The 12645-nt window shown below is 32.0% G+C and overlaps 1 protein-coding gene across 6 annotated transcripts in view; it reads right to left on the bottom strand.

Annotated features, from left to right (window-relative positions):
• Cip4 (formin-binding protein 1-like Cip4) overlaps nt 1-12645 on the bottom strand; it is a 125006-nt gene that overhangs the window by 22375 nt on the left and 89986 nt on the right. The gene's annotated exons all lie outside the window — the stretch shown is intronic.

Consider the following 12645-nt stretch of genomic DNA (forward strand, 5'->3'; position numbering starts at 1 on the left):
ACCAGGCTGGGTAAAACCGGATGTTTTCTAAGTTGGTCACTCGCCAGTCGGTAGGCTTAATGCGGAGGACCGTGGTTCAGAGCCCACGTTAAACTGTAGGTCCAGATAAACCCTCGTTGGTAAAAGGAGACTTTAAAATATTTTTAAAAAATACACTATATAAATAATATAAATAATTCCGGGAGCATAATTTTATTTTTAGACTAAAAAGTAAAATGAATTTGGAGAATATTGTAGCATAATAATAGCTTTGGTTGTAGGTGAGTCACTAAATTTGTTAATTTTTTTAATTAAGATACAACAAAAAATCATGTCAGCAGAACTTCCAGGTCCTCCTCTCTACAGGCTAAGCTAAGGAATCTTGTTGAAATGTGTATCGTCTATGCCAAATTTAAATAATTTCATAACCACTAAGTTGTTTATTTATATAAGCTTAATTATAGCTTTTAGAAAATTAATATATTTTATAATTTTATAACGCATATCTATAATACAACACACGTTTAAAACATTGAGATATTTAAATATTATTTTATATTATTGCTAATAAAAATTCCCATAATTCCCTTTTTTTTCGGAAATTAATTTAAATATTTTCCGCAAATTATGAGAGCTTATAACCACTTAGATAGATAAATTGCATCAAATAATCGATGTTAAAATGCAGTTTAAAATACAAAAAAAAAGTAAACGTATGTCTATGTAAGGACGCATACCTATATTGTTGTATAAGTGTCAGAGAGATAAAAGCAAATACTCCTCATTGATACTTGATACATAACTCATTGATAGATATTGATTTTTTGATTTCGACCTCAATTTATTAAGTTACTCATGTTTCTCTCCCAAAACAGGTTAAGGGAATAATTTAAAAATGGTATGTTTTTATAGAATTTTTAATATAGAATTAGAAATGTATTTGATAAAAATTAATTAAAATAATAAATATCTGTATATTAAATAATATTAATATAACTTTGCCAAGAATTAGGCTTTAATCTTTGTTGTATATGGTGTTGGCACATTTGAGAATAGACTAGTTGTATATAGAATGTTGAGTATATTGTGCGAACTTACCAAATCTGGATTTCTTTCTATAGAAATATAGAAATATTCTACAACAAATAAATGTTTGGCTATCGTAAAATCTCAGTTGCAATTGTTTTGATAGATAAAAGACAGTTTACGAATACAATGCAAAAGTTGACGTAGGACATACGGATAGACCCTGTATTTTATTTTATCAGGCCTATAAATTAATTTTAAGCATTTACAATAGATGGTGTTACTGTGTATTAATCTGTAGCGCTAAATATCCTGGCCATCGTCCCCTCAACCACATGCAGTCTTTAACATCGAAATAATCAATCAAGTTGTATATCAATGTGTTTTCTGTTCCCGTGTAATTTTCTTCCACAAAAATAGTAGTGAGTGTTCGAACAAACAAAGTCAATACACACAAGCAACAAACGAACATTCCTACAAATTGCATTGGGTACATTGTAACCAACTTCATATTAAAGCCTCACTGAATATCACTGAAAAGTTAGTCACTTCGTCGATGTGTGTTTTATTTTATAAATATTGCCTATCGTTCAGGCAATTTATGGATGACATCACAAAAAAAAACTATTTGTCTTTTAAGCAAAACTATTCATCGAGCTATTTTTAATTTGTTCGAAATTGGCGAAGTGCTGCTTTGCGAGCGCGTCCTATTGAAGCGAAAAGTTGATAAGTCGGTTGATTTTATAAGATGGCTGTAATCATTTTACCGTGCCACTTTAGTACATTTTTCGATCAAGGCATAGTCCAAATTAATTATTTTTGGTAGGTAGCGATCACTATTAACTGTTTTACCAGTTCGTAATACACCACGTTACTCTGGGTCCACCAAACACAGAGCCTGTCCTTGTGTTGTCTTGCGACCAAAACAATTTAGCTTTGGAATCGATCGGCCGGTTTCGCCAGGTGCTAACCGTGATATTTTACGCTTAGGGTTTTCAAAATAAGTCTCTTTTTTTTTCATCACCCATCACTATTCGACGACAGAAATAACTTTCAATCATACGATTTTTCTATTTTCATTGATAACGTTGCATACTTAAGTTATATTGTACCAATTTTTCACAATAAAGCTTCAAATTTTAAGACATCCTTTATAACTAGTGTTGGGAACTATCAACTGAAATCGACTATCGACTGTTTAGTAATTAACTACTTTTTACTATCGACTGTTTCAATCGCTATTTTTGGTTCGACTGATTTTACTACTTTTTACCAGTCACTGTTTCAGTCGACTGTTTTCAGTCGCTATTTTTGGTCCGACTGATTTTGTTACTATTTACTATCGACTGTTTCAGTCGTGTACTTTTAGTTACTATTTTTGGTTCTACTAGTTTCATTCGACTGATTTGTAACGTTCTGGCTCTGTCATCCTAGCCGCATCCTTGACAAAAATGTACCCAATTTAGGCTTATATAGATTTCTTAGGCTTATGTTTGGTTAGGCTGCTAGTTTGCTTGTAAATAACAATATTTTGTACTTTAGTATAGCAGCATTTTGGAACGATATTTTTCAAGACTGTTAGTTAATATTGGAATATATAAGCACATATAAAATTAACTGCTCCCTCCTAGCAATTGCCACCGTCCTTTCCTCTCTCACAATTTATACAGGAAAGGGTTCGTACATCTTCGCCTGGCATCACAAATTGAACAAAACTGTCGAATCGTGCATTTGACTGAAAATAGTAATTACTATTTTCAGTAGATAGTTCTCAACTCAATTTATAACTAATATATAGGCCTAACATAATAATATTGAGGTTAAAACATACGATTCTCAATTTATTCCATAGTTTATTGGGTATGTCTCATCACAAAATATTCGGAAGAAGATTGTGATAAAAAAATTCGTTCAGATATATCAAATGGTATTAGACAACACGTAAGTCGCCAATGATCAAAATAAAAATAGCGACCCTCACATAGCTTTGTCAACATTAAAGCCTTTACATAAAACCAATTCTTTGTTGTTGTTTACGTAAAAGAAATAAAATATTTCCAACGTTATTTGATTTGTAATCGGCAATTATCCGCATTTAATCAATGCCGAGCAATAAACAGGAGTACGTACACATAGACACAATCGTTTCCTTTATAATACTCTCACGCAAAACGTTTCTCGGTATTCGCGTTGAGAAAAAACTGCGTAGCGTACAGGATCTATCCTCCGTCTTATACCAACCGATCGGTTCAATTAAAATGTATCATTATAGCAGACCGTATAACTGTTTTTTTTATTATTATTAAATCTAGCCCGAGAAGTATGCTGAAAACATTTGCATACGCCGTGGCCGGCCGTTTCACTAGCTCCATCTCTGTCGATGACTGGCCGTCTCTGTCCGATAGTTTGGTCTATTATTTATCGATGTCCGCGGACCGTTGATGACCGTTAATTTTTAAACTGCCGGGGAGTCATGCTAAATGTTGCGTGCGCATATTCATTGTTTCGTTGATATTGAAATGCACCGGGTTATTTAACTTTTAATTTAAAAAAGAGTTTGTTTTGTAACAGCGAGTATTTTTTATTTGCATTTCCTCTGTAATTTTTCCGCAAACAAAAACGTGTGCAATTTAAGGAAGTCCATAAATCGTAATTCGGTACGTAAAAAAATTTCTTGGTAAATAAAATACAAATATTCAACAAAAACATTATACGGTCACTATCTTGACCATACACAAAGTACTACAATGGTTAAGCCCTTATCATCATCTAAAAATTATGTCAACAAGATACTCTTCAAGAGGCTCTAAGAAACTATATGATTTCCAGTCAAGGTGTCGGCCTTTACATTCAAAAAGTGTATCTCAGCATTTCGATCGCCCGCCTCCGCTACCTTGTCATCAGGTGCCTTCTATATAATTCCACAATAACGCTGTTCCGTATATTAAAAACACAACATATATCAGTTTTCGGCACAACAGCTTAATTACATATATTTCGTCAAAACAAATAAACAAAAGTGCATAAAACAAATGCTCAAAAGTTAACCATTGGAACTGTTGCAAAATTCTAAGGAAATCCTAGACAACTTCTAATACTGTACTGCCGAAACTTTGACAATGACCTAGCCATCTTTGTCCGTTGGGCCGTCCAGAATTATCAAACTGTCAACAGATTTCAATATCAACTGTGACTTACTACCGGACTAGCATGACTTCCATTGGTTCTGCCTAGTCCGCGTTAACTTCTTCCCCCAATGACCTCCAGGTCCCGTACTCAAATATCAAATTATCATTCGAAATTCTTGCTTCTTGAATGCTGCTAATATCGCACTCAACTCTAGTTTCACAAGTTATCGTCTCCAAATTCACCTCTTCTTCAGGAAGATCGTCTATAACTTTAACATACATCAGTCTTCGTAAGTCTGTATCGATTTCGTACACTCTGTAATTAATCAAAACGTAATAATATTTGCTTACAAATGTAACATGCATGTAAACATTGCACTTCATGGTAAACTTGTAATAAAATCGCCATAAGATCGTCCTATAACTATGTCTATATGAATAAACTTCAACAGATAATGAAGAATCAAATATCTAGTATCAATAAATCAAAATGCTTCAGTTCAAACTAACATTGTCTTTTATATTTCAAAAGCATCTTATTGTTCTCTTCCTCCTATTGTTTCAAAGTCATTTCACGTCATTGTTCGTCAACCTGGTTAACATGTACACAATATTTAAATAATTGTCCATTCATTTTCAAAAATATCTGAGCTTTACACATTAGTTTCAACGTTCAGTTTAATCATATTTTAAACTGCGTCAGAATATTTTACGTAACACTGTTCATATATCTTCATCGTTAATATAACATCATTATCATGAACGTATATTAATACACTGCTGTGCATCACCTGTCTCTAATCAAACTTCAATAACAACATCACTACGTATCAGCTTAAATAACAGGCAGACAGTGGGTACTAAGCTTTTCCACAACTTGCGCAACAACTAGATAGCATCGGCCTCAATCATTACCCTCCAAGTCTTCATATACAAAATCTCAAAGTCGCACGTCTAGGCTCAAATAACGCCTTATGCCCCTTGTCATCATGGTAATTAAATTATCACATTGAAACTATCATGCGTTCATTTCAACTGTAGTAGCTTTTGTCTTAATGTTCCAGTTCATCTCCATCGCCATCAACATTACTTTTATTCACAATTCTGAATTGTTCTTCAGACTTTTGCATCTCAATTTTGACTTGCCTAGGTAACTTCAATACTCGTCGTCTGGATACACATCTAATTTCACTTTCCTGTTCTCATCGTAATGCCATTTTCGTTTCAATGATCTGTGACACATTTTCATAATTCGATTTTCGAAATTCTATTTATTTGACTCAACATATTAGATAACTCTAACTATATTCTTTCTATGAAATTGTCTACCGCTTCACAATACTTGTATAACATATCCACTATTTTCTTATTATATCGTCCATTTTGTTCATGGATCGTCGAACATAAACATCATTATCTATATCTTCGTAAAGTCTTTGCGATAAAGGCACTTTCATAATCGCTAATTGTTAACTAACACATCACCATCTTCCTTGAACAGCTTCTTCTTTCTCAACTTAACAGCAGTATAGTCGATTAACAATACATATCATAAAATCACTCAGAGTACACACCCACTTCTGATTTATAAGAAATATTTTTATTTAATGGTAAATAAAAACGTCACTATCTTGATCATATACAAGGTACTACAATGGTGGTTACAATAACATCGTCTATAAACTACGTCAACGAGATACTCTTCAAGAAACTTTAAGAAACTATATGATTTCCAGTCAGTGCGTCGGCCTATATATCCAAAAAGTGTACATCTCGCATTTCCATCGCTCAGTCTTCTACGTCATTCGTAAACAATATTGTTGTGTATTTTCTTACAGGTATTAGCAATGCCATAGCTTTTTGGTAGTTCGATATTTGAAACCTTTATTAATATAAATTAATATAAATAAATTTAAAAAAAAATGAATTCTATCATCATATTAGGCAAAAAGGAGTGCAGATCAGACTCAAAATCAAAGAACCGTACTGATTAGTCGGAAGATACTTTCAAATTGATTTAAAATCCAATAAAAAACTATCCAAGATTTCGCGTTAAAATATGAAATAAGGTTAGTAAACGTCAGTAACACAGAAGCAATACAACTACTGGACAACGCGCAGAAAATCAAAAAATATGTGATAGATTGACTTTGTTCGAACGATATTTTTTTTAGCACGAAATGCTAATGCTAACGTCTATAAACATCATACTTTATGTTAAAATATTATCCATACAAATTATATACTTAAATAATTGTTAATTATTCTGGAAAGATCCTCAGATTCCACGAGTAGCCGGAAGTACGATAATACTTTCACTATAAAAAGGAAATTGACAGTGTGTAACGACCGTTGAACAGACGTTAAATATTAAATAATTAGTACACTTAAAGGAATGAATGGTCGGCTTTCTTTCGTATTAGTTCGCTTTCTGGGTCATTAGAATGTAACGTTTCGCGGGTTGATAATTTTTTTTTCACAATTATTTCTAATCAGCATTTTTGTAGGAGAAGAAAGCACATTATTGCGTTTTGCTGTTCCTAAGACAATAATAAGAAAAAAAAGTAGACGAAAAAAGTGTTTAGAAAGCACAACATAATGTTTTAGCTCTATTTAATTAAATTAATTAAAATAATACATCGACTAACTTAGAAATGACACATTTTAAGAAAAAATTGTGGTATATTACAAAGTACACTTTAAAAAGCACTTCACCATATGTTTATGTAATTACATTACCTAAAATAAATTTTATTTCTGCAAAAAAATTGATTTGAATGAAAAATTGAGGCTTAAAATAAAATAATTTTAAATGGCCGTAAAACATGTGCGTGACGTAGTTGTTTTAGACAGAGAAAAGTTGTAGAAATGTGGTTAAATCTTGCAAGGCGAGAACCAGCAGAATAGCTTCAATATTGGTAATTTATTTCTATAGAGGCTAAAATGGCCTCTGTAAGTATTCATTGTTTTACCTTTTAATATCTAATCGAAGTAACGATTTTTAATACAATTTGAGGTTAGATTTCATTTGCTTTTTATTCTATTAATATGTGTAATAACTTTATTCTTGTTTCAGTTACCAAATAATATAGAAAATTATATTTAATGTCATGTGACATATTTAGTTTTACAAGTGTGAACTTAATTAATATATAAATAATTTTATTAATATATATCCAACGATTTTAATGGTAACCAGAGAGAAGAAGATTTCTAACAGTAGCAAATGATCAGATATTTGAAAAAATAAAGAAAAATATTAATTAAATACAAACCTTTATAAAGTGTCAAGCAAGTATTACGAATCACTTATGATTCGGGACGGGACGGAATTAATACACCACTTATGGCCTTGGAACAAAAGAGAAACTTTATTTTGATCCCTGGTAATTTATACCCACTCGATACAAGTCACAGCGCTCTCTACTAACTTTTCTTCCTCCTTTCTGTACTGGCTCTTGTATCGAGACAAGTCATATATTTAACAGCAAGTACCATCATGGTTAGACTACAAAATGCCAATATTATCAAATATCTGGTTTCTTACACATCTAATAATTCGATGAGTTTATTATTACGGGACTCAAGGTACCCGACTTATCTTATTAGAAGTTTTTACAGCCTGGTATCTATGTGTTGTGGTAGACAGAAGTTTCAAACATTTCGAACGATATTTACATACATATAGTATATGACCTCAACTGTTGTGACTGAATCCAAATAGACGCAACTAAGCAGACACCTAATTTAAGAATTCATGTTGAAAATCTGATTATACATTTAAGAGAATATAATATGTTAAAACATGTCTTAAGAATTTTTTTTTGTAAAAACACTTGTAGTATTATAATTGCATGTGTTCTTTTTACATCAATCAATCTACAAGCCTATTATTAAAAAAACTTTAAAATCGTTATAAAATAATTTTATAACTACAAAATGCTTGCCCGTATTCAAAGGATGCAATTCGGATTTGATGGTTAAGGAATGCTAAGTGACGTCAACGTTTCGTAAAGATTCTGGTGTGTAACTAAATATGACAATTTTTTAAATTTTATGCTTTTATTTCTACTAATATTGAGATAAAAAAACATAATACCTATACATCAGTTTTAGTCTGTTAACAAACATTCCACAACTGATCAGGTGCATAGAATAACAGATGTAATTGAAAAAGCCTATCAAGGTATGTTCAGCTCTATTTTTAGATGTAGCACAAGCCTTTAATAAAATATGGCATGACGAACTTGTGCATAAAATACAGAAGAAAATGTTACCGAAACAACATACTGAACTATTGAAATTTTACATTACCGCCAGAATGTTTAGAGTCAAACAAGAGAAAGCCTAGTCTGCAATAAAAAAAATCTAAAGCACGTGTACTATAAGGAAGTAAATTAGAACAAACAAGTGACAATATAAATAATTGGACACAAGCTTGGAAAATAAAAATTAACAAAAGTAAATCCGTGCATGTGCACTTTAGGCATAATCAGACCGCACAAGCACCAGTAATAATAAACAATACTATCATCATAGCAACAACGCTGAATATCTCGGAATGAATCTTGATGCAAAACAGCGCTAGAAGGAACATGTAAAAAACAAAAGTAAAGAACTGAAGATAAAATACAAGAAAATGTGTTGGTTAATTGGAAGAAAATCACAATTATTAGTACATAATAAATTGATATACAAACAAGTATTCAAATCTATATGGACATACTAAAGGAAGTACGGTAGCCATGTGGAAGTGGTACTGTTAGAAGGGGATAGAGAAAAGAAAAGAGAGCTAGGCGTCATCGTGATGGTCTTTTATAGCCGGGAACTGCATAGTACCTACCAATCCACCAGCGTTGCCAACCTTTGACTTGATGTAGGTGAATACGTGGTGGCCTAAAGGGTTGTAGCGGTCGCTACAAAGAAATTCACTATCATGTAGTACATCCTCGTAAACGGCTACTACTGAAATTTCAGCCGAATCGGACTCGTAGTTTTGTTTTGCCGCGTGTGGAGGCGGGAGATTCCGCGAATTTCAGAAAAACGGAAAAAGAGCGGTTGGTAATACGATTCTTATTTTTGAAAGGGAAATTGCGCAGAAAAACAGTCTTCGAGCGCTGAACATGTAAAAAACAAAACGAAAGAACTGGAGTTTAATATACAGGAAAATGTGTTGGTTAATTGGAAGAAAATCACAATTATCAGTACATAATAAATTGTTATACAAGCAAGTATTCAAATCTATATGGACATATGGAATTTAATTATCGGGATGGTCCGCGAAAACTAATATAAATACAATACAAGTTTTCTAGAATAAAGTCGAGTAGGTGTATTGAGATACCGAATGGATTACTTACACTGAGACCTTTATATACCGACTATCACTCAGGAAATCAAGAGAATTGTAAAAAGACACGAGGACAGACCCCATGTCAATACCGAAGTAATATAACTCTAGGGTAATACCAGAACAGAACATAAACTCAAAATAATTAAATGATTTGATTTTGTGTAGTGTAGAGAGGTACATTTAATAGAAAAACAGCAGTGCTAATATATAAACACTATTACATTACAGACTAAGATAGGGCCTATATCTAGGATTTAAATTATTGTTAACTCAAATTATAGGTTAGTCGGCAACGACCAGTAAGAAGGTAATACATTTTAAAAAAAGTAACTATTCTTTTTTAGAATATCTCTATCCTGTTTATAACTATACATTAATATTTTTGGTTCCTTGTTAATGTAATCATGCCGATTATTTGCAGTATTTTTCTAGTTCTAAAATAATAATAACTTAAATCAAAAAACAGGCAATAAATATTGTAATTCAACACGCACATCAAAGTGATGCACCGCATAGATTAATGGAAAAACTCATTGATATGTAGAAATAAACAATTGACTAGTAGGTCAAAATTAAAATCCCATTCAGAACTTTTAACATTCCGCGTGTACGCGATCGCCTTCAATATGTTATCAATTAGGCGGTATTGACATAACAGCGCGTAAAATATAAGAACAATTAACGAACTTCTAGAGTTATTAGGTTAGAACAACTGCAATACGTGAAGCTATCTAATGCGTATGAGTGGCAATGGAATAGGTAGCCCGTTATGAATTTAATTAGCTAGAAAGTACTTAGTCGAGCTAGCCCTAATTTTAGAGAATAATTGAATATGAAAAATATGGACGTTTCCAAACGATTTTTCGAAATTATTTCTTTTGTGATAAATACAAATTAATAAAATAATATATTCCAAGCATATAGTATATCTAAAAAAACATCCGATGCGCGTCATTAATCTATGACGTCAGTACGTCGCTTTGGACTTTTATTTTACCTTTGCTGGTTTATAACCACTATTTAGCGTCACCGACGTTTTAAAGAATTTTGTAGACATTTGACAACAGGGTCGAAGAGTACCAACAGAAATCAAATTTTTTTATAGATTGATTCGATTACATGTTTCGACGCATCAGACTTTCCGCGTTCCGACAGAATGCTGCCTCTTTTTAACTAGAAATAAAATGAACAGGAAAAATCGCTCAACGTATATTTACAAAGTATCCTTTACCATAAACAGCCACTATATATTTCAACTATATTCTTGGTAAATGTTTGCTCAAAATTGCCGTTACCATATATTTACATCATATTTAACATATATATCATTATTTTTCACTTGATTTTCACGTTATCGAATCGATGTACCTATCAAAAGGACCTACAATTGAATGAATTATAAATTGTGGTATTTTTTTTATATTTTAAAGTCTCCTTTTTACCAACCAGGGTTTATCTGGACTGGACCGACTGTTTAATGTGGGCTCTGAACCACAGTATCTCCAGTCTTAAGCCTACCGATTGACGAGTAACTAACTTAGAAATCATCCCAGAAATCATTTTCCTTGTCGGATTTTGCACTCTTACCTAAGGACAATCACAAATATGAATTTACGACCATGCCACAGCATAATTCGAACCCGCAACTATAGCATCAGCCGTCCTATCGCCTTTACCACAGCGCCAACCAAGCCGGCTGGTAAATTAAAGGGCCAGTGCCGAAAAATTATCTTCATTGTTTAAATATGTTATATATTCTAATCGCTGTTTGATAATAGCAGCCGGTAGTTTATATACCCATAAATATTTAACAGTCAACAAAAATGTCGACAAAAAGCTTTGTAAAAGTAATACTTTGTATAGAAAAACAAAATTATTGTTGTTACTTTTTTCTTCACAATTATTCCATATTTTCTCACCATATAAACCTAATCTGAACAACCACAAATGTTTCAAAACCAAAATTAGTTCTGGAGTTTTAGCGAGATTAACGAACAATCAAGCAATTAATTTATATATATTTCTATATTTTTTTGGGTCGTTTAATATACGAGAGCAGTCCGATAAGTGCTTAAGCCTCATCGTCCGATGGCGCCACTATTGCAAGAGAAATTTACTATCGCGTAGTACATACACATATTACAATACATTTACAATATTATTTTAACTACTACCAAGTGATAACTTTGAAGTCGGTACCGAGACCAAACAATACAAAAATAATAATATAATTTTGTGACATATACACAAAATTAAATTACGAAGAAAACAAATCTAATTGGTTGCTCGTACCGAGTTCAAAGTGATCGGTTGGTAGTAGTTAAAATAAAACTGTAAATAGATTGCGGTAGATGTTAAGCTAAATTGTCTGTATATAGTAGGATATAAAATATGTGTAATAGATAGGTTTAAATAAGGTTTTTGTTTATCTTTATTTAGTTATTACAACTATTATGTACATATTTTATTTTAAAACGTTTCTTATTTAACTCTTCCTTATTTACTTTTTGAAGTCGGTTCAATTTTTTTGTTAAAAATATTTTTTGAGTCTTATTATAGTAGTTACATATTTGATTGACATGGTCTTCTATATATGACTTTTGTTTCAGTCCATATCCCAGAGTGCGCAAAACCTATGTAAACACTTTAATTGCAAAAGTGATGCATCGACATTCTCGAACAACCACAAGCACACTGTTTTGCATAATTACTTAGATACGAGGATTGCTATTGATATTCTTAATTTTGAACTTTGTTATAATATTCAAACAGGTTTTGTTTTGTAAATATCTCAGTCCATAGGATACAAACAGATTTGTTTTAACAGTAGCTTAGATTATATTGATGGTTACTACATGGCCAGATACACGTTTACATTTAAATCATAACATCTTTCAGTGTTATCCAAGAGTTCTTGTGTGACATTCATTTAATGAGTTATCGCTCAACCACAGTTCACTCGAATTTGAACGGGTGAATGTGTCATGAACATATAAGACTGTAGTAATTAATACATAATATTAGTTTTCCAAGGCTGACAATATTTTTCTATTTTAAGTAATTATATATAATATATTTATTATAGATAATGTGTCATCATCAGAAATATATCGGAAAAAATAACATATTTTTGCCAATGAATAATGCAACTGCCGAACA

The sequence above is a fragment of the Rhynchophorus ferrugineus genome, unplaced genomic scaffold (assembly GCF_030347505.1).
Source record: "Rhynchophorus ferrugineus isolate W39M unplaced genomic scaffold, kcgeb_rfMv2 rfM4, whole genome shotgun sequence".
In the NCBI taxonomy this organism is placed as follows: Eukaryota; Metazoa; Arthropoda; class Insecta; order Coleoptera; family Curculionidae; genus Rhynchophorus; species Rhynchophorus ferrugineus.